Source organism: Capsicum annuum, chromosome 4 (assembly GCF_002878395.1).
Source record: "Capsicum annuum cultivar UCD-10X-F1 chromosome 4, UCD10Xv1.1, whole genome shotgun sequence".
Taxonomy (NCBI): Eukaryota; Viridiplantae; Streptophyta; class Magnoliopsida; order Solanales; family Solanaceae; genus Capsicum; species Capsicum annuum.
The window spans coordinates 163,871,512-163,877,511 of record NC_061114.1 but is presented as its reverse complement, the minus strand read 5'-3'; positions in this window follow the sequence as shown (position 1 = coordinate 163,877,511).

Below are 6,000 nucleotides of genomic sequence, written 5' to 3'. Positions count from 1 at the left end.
TTTTCCTTACAGAAGCAATTAGTGCATTAATAGCATTAATTACTCCATCATGTTTTGCCTTGCAGTATTGACATTTGTATGCAAAACATTCGCTAGATGTGAAAAAATCTAAAGAAAAATCTGTATAACCAGTATGATCATAATCATAATGGTTTGTTATTTCAAAAACTGTAAGAGGAGCATCATTAGCCCCAACAGTAGCACCACTACCAATACCACTACCATCATCAACAACAACAAGCCCACCTTCTAAAATTATTTTTCTTGTGATGGTTGTTGCTTCTAACAATTCCATTTTTATTCTATCAACGATCTTAGGTTCCGATAAAGTTTGTACAGACCGTAAAGTAAGAAAAAATGGCATCGTCAACTCTCGATTGGTCGAAACAAGCCACGAATGGATAATCTAAAATAAATCAGTACATATATTAGAATGATGATAAAATCATTTAAAATAATCATTAATTAAAAAAACTTGATTAGAATTGGACTTACTGCTTCCTTCGGGGGATCGAAAAGATCAAGAAATTTTGTATTTTTATCAGTTTTGGCCGACAACCATCTCATGATTCTTGGACAGAAAACTTCTTTCTGGTAGTTCATTTGTTGTCTCAAATAAGGAATGACTTCAAATGTCCAAGCCTATAACATAACGATAATAAATCAAAAGAAATATTGAAAAAAAAATCATAACATAATAAAAGAAATATTTACCATGAAAGCCCATAGAAAGCCATATAAGTTGACTGTCTTTGGCATTAACGGAGTCAACAAGTATTTGATAATCATTTTGAAGCTTTCATAACCCAAAAGATAGCTGTTAACTGCCTCAAGATCCTCTGAGAGATTTATTAAACTAAGGCTTATGTTGTTGTCAACGTCTCTCGCCCAAAGAATATTATGTACAAACCAAACCAAGCACAATGATTGTTTGTGCTTCTTTGAAAGTCTTTTACCTTTCAACGCTTCTATCAAATTTTTATTTTTGAAGCTTGGACCAACAATGGACACCAGGTTATCACGATCACTCGACTTGTCTTTGCTTTTTTTAGGTGTGCGGGGTATTTTTTTTTTTGGGGTTAGAGTAGGTATAACATGAGAAGGGGAAGAAGGATAATATTTTAGTTCAGTAACTATGGCAAATTCCTTCCAACCAAAACAAAAAGTCATACCATAGTAATTTATACATACCTCATCTATATTATCTTTATTTTCATACATAAACCTATGCTTGAGAAGATCATATACCATTTTTATTTGGAAACGAGCATTGTTGTCCTTCGATAAATCAAGATATTGCCCAAAGCAGCTTTTTCTGAAATAAAAATTCAATTTTTGTTCTCGAAGTATTTTTCTGAAGGTGTCGAAAGATTTTCCCATGGCTGACTTAACCACAAAATCACCTATTAAATTTGTGGCGCCATCGCAATGTATTCTCACCAGATAACGATCAATGCTGAAGGTTTTGACCAACTCTTCGGTGTAAGGACTGTTAGCATTTGGATCATCTATTTTGAAATATTTCTACTCCCTGTGTTCATTATCTTCTGCTCCTGATTAAGATGGCGCTTGTAAAGCAAGCTCATATGTAACCTAGCTGCTTCACTTGTTCCTTTACTTGGACTTGATTCTGTTTTTTTCTTTTGGGAGCCATATTATCTTAAATTAATAGGAATATAAAATAGATTATAGTTGATTAATGCATCGTTAAAAAAGATAAAAGTAAATCTAACATGCAAACAGTAAAATAACAGTTCCAACAGACCACACATTTATTGCACCGGGTATGTTATCTGTTGCAACATATAACCGACCTGTTGCAACGGATGAGTAAACCATTGAAAATAATAAAAATAGATCACTCATCTGTTGCACCAGGAAAGTTATTTGTTGTGACATATAACTAACCTATTACAATGGATGAGTAATCTGTTGGAAAAAATAAAAATAGATCACTCATCTGTTGCACCAAGAAGGTTATCTGTTGTAATATATAACCAACTTGTTACAATAGATGAGTAATTCATTGTAAACAATAAAAATAGATCACTCATCTGTTGCACCAAGAAGGTTATCTGTTGTAATATATAACCAACTTGTTGCAATAGATGAGTAATTCATTGTAAATAATAAAAATAGATCACTCATCTGTTGCACCAGAAATGTTATCTGTTGTAATATATAACCAACCTATTCAACGAATGAGTAATCTGTTGGTAAGAATAAAAATAGATCACTCAACTATTACACTAGAAAGGTTATCTGTTGCAATATATAACCAACCTATTGCAATGAATGAGTAATTCATTAGAAATAATAAAAATAGATCACTCATCTGTTGCACCAGAAATGTTATCTATTACAATATATAACCGACCTATTGTAGTAGATGAGTAATCCGTTGGAAATAATTATAACAGATCACTCATCTGTTGCACCAGATAGGTATCTGTTGTAGCATATAATCAACATGTTACAGTGGATGAATAATTTGTTGGAAATAATAAAAATAGATCACTTATTAGTTGCACCAGGTAGTTTATCTATTGCAGTATATAACCAACCTGTTACAGTGAATGAGTAATCCCTTGGAAACAATAAAAACAGATCACTCATCTGTTGCACTGGGTAAGATATTTGTTGCAGCATATAAGAAACCTGTTGAAGCAAATGAGTAATTTATTGGAAACAATAAAAACAGGACACACATCTATTGAAATAGATCACTCATTTGTTGCCAAATGAGTGATTTGTTGGATTAATATAGTTTAGATTTCTTTCAAATAGAAGAGTCATCTGTCACAACAGATGAATGATTTGTTGTGTTCATCGGTTGCATTAGATATTTAATCTATTGCATTGGATGTTTAATCTGTTACATAAGATATTTCATTTGTTAGATCAAATGGTTAATCCGTTGCATCAGATGGTTAATCTGTTACATTAGATGATTAATCTGTTGCATCAGATTATTAATCTGTTGTATCAGATGGTTAATCTGTTGCATCAGATGGTTAACCTATTGCATCAAATGGTTAGTCTATTACATCACTATTTTTATCAAGAAAAACAACAAATCAATTCAGCAACACCAACACACACACACACACAGAACATCAATGGTGACCAAATATCACCAACAAATCAAATCAACAGTTTGACAGTAAGAACTACAATAACAATAAAAAATTATATTTCACACCAGAAAAGAGTAGAGAAGAAATACCAAAAATTAGGATTTTATTCAGTTCACATTTCAAATTTAAGCAAGAAATATTGAAATTGTTAACCAATCTAGAAAACAAGTTGGCTCAAGTCATAATTTTTTATTTGTGAAAGAAGAAATGGGACGACGAAGAACTGAAGTTGTTGTCGCCGAAGAAGTTAGATCAAGTTCCTCTTTTTTTTCACGTCGATGGACGGTTGAAAGTCGAAAAGAAACTCACCCAACTATTTATCATCGGAGCTTGAAGGGAGAAATTTTGCAGAACTGTTAGTTGGGAGGAAGTTGAGAGATTGTCGAGAGAAATCGTCGATGATTTGGATTGAAGAGAGGTGTGGGTTGGGTTGCTTTGTATTTTTGAAAGCTAGAAAGTTTTGAAAATATTAATCAAGTCCACAATAAACTTAATCAAGTTTTCTAATTATATTTGGCCATTTGAGTTGGTCAGTATCATCAATCCTTCATTCAAGACTTAAAAGACATCTTTCCTTCAATTTTCTCTAGTTTCATCTATAACAAAAGATAAATATAATGAGATAACAATAACATAATAACAACAACAAAAATATTGAACTTTTAACATAAATTTTCACGACATATTTCAAATACATGGTGTGTTTCTCATTTTTTCTGATTCACTAAATTTCACCAAATTCCACATAAAAAATCTTATTAGGTAATTTCAATTGCAACATTTCATTGGACATGTTGCCTTAATAGATATTTTAAAATTAATGTCGCACCTCCATTTAAAATATCCAAATTCTATGATTTGATCAATTGAACATGCTACTTTCCGGGACAAAATAACCAATTCATATAATAGCAATTAACAATTTTTTATCCAATTGCTTAATGAAATCAACATATTTTGCACAATTTCTCTTACTTTTTTGCATATAATATAATGCAATTTTAATTATTGACTAATACTTTGAAGCATATAAAAAGGTTATCCATTTGTTGCTATCACATATTAATATTATTTTTCTAATATACTTTATGTCAAGCCGTTTGTATATCTGCAAGAAAATTAATCAACACAACAATAATTAAAAAGATAAATATTTGATTTCATTAAGCTAATCAATAAGATGTCTTTGAACCTCAAAATTACACATAAATGAAATCGTGGGCATTAAAAAAATAAACTTAACTATAAAATAAAAACATAAAAAAAGAGGAGGAGAAGCTATTTGTTAATAGTAAAGAGAGGAAGTCAAAATGGAATGCATCCCCATTTATATTGCTAGTTGACATATTGATTTGGATAAAAATAAACTGTAATATCAAAATCTTAAAATAAGAAATTATATGAGATTACAATACCTGGTAGGATAAGTTTAAAAGAGCTGCAAATGAGTTCTAAATAAACTATACTGCATATTTATGTTACTTATTTAGAGAGTCATTATCTCTAGTTTTAATAAACTAATAAAGTTATCTCTTTATATTTCAAAACTTATTTTTTAAAAAGTATTTTTATTATATCTTTTTAATTTAAATTGAAAGGTTTGAAAAGTTACTAAATAGCTAAATAAAATTTACATATTGAAAAAGTATTTTTAAAGTCAGTTTTGGATATAATTATTCTCTTTTCATGAATTTAAAATTTTATATATTCATTTTAAATTCAAATTTAAACTTAACTTTTTACGTATTAATTCTATATTTGTGTAATAATTCAAAATAGTATCTCCAATATGATCTCTACCATTTTTTCTTCATATAAATTCAAGAAATCATTTATGTATAGACAAAATGAAAAAGCTAAAAATTATTAATTTAGGAACGAAGGAATTATTATTATTATTATTATTATTATTATTATTAATTAATAATAATAATAATAATGATAATAATAATACCGTTATTGTTATTATAGTTATATTATTATTTTTATATTACTAACACTCTGTACTACTATTACTACTTTTTGTAAATAATAATAATAATAATAATAATAATAATAATAATAATAATAGTAATAATTATTGTTATTGTTGTTGTTGTAATATTATTACTACACACCTTTTTTTTTTGTAAGAACTATTCCTACGTACTACTATTTATTATTATTATTATTATTATTATTATTATTATTAAATCAAATATATTTAAATATATTTTATAGTATATAAAAGGAATTAATTTATGAAATAGTATCAGTTTTAATAATAATTGTACCATTATTATTATTATAGTTATATTATTATTATATAACTAACACTATGTACTACTACTACTACTTTTTGTAATTCAAATATATTTTATAATATATAAAAGGAATAAATTTATGAAATAGTAAGAGTTTGTTTAGGACTCTTTAATCATAAGTTTTTAAGTTAACATTTTTTTCTTTTTAAAAGAAGAATATATTTTTAAAATCCAAATATTTAATATCGTTTAATTCAAAAAAAAGCACCAAACTTAATGTGACAGTGAAAAAAAAGAATATTATATAGTGTTTGGTCATGAAAATTAAATATCACTCATTTGAAATTTCTTTCATAAGGGTCTATTAAATACATTTTTATTTTGATTGTTTTTATAATTTGATCTCGTAATCTTTTGATCACATAATAATAATTTTATCAATCCACATGAAAAGTTATACTAAAAGTGAAAGTCGAATTTTGATTGTTTGTTTTTGAAATTTTAATGAACGAATATTAATTTTCAAATAAATAAAAAGAAATCGAAATAAAAGCGAATAAAAAAAATACTTGTAATAAGTATAGTATGAGATCTTGAATTAAAAGGGATAAATAAGTTTC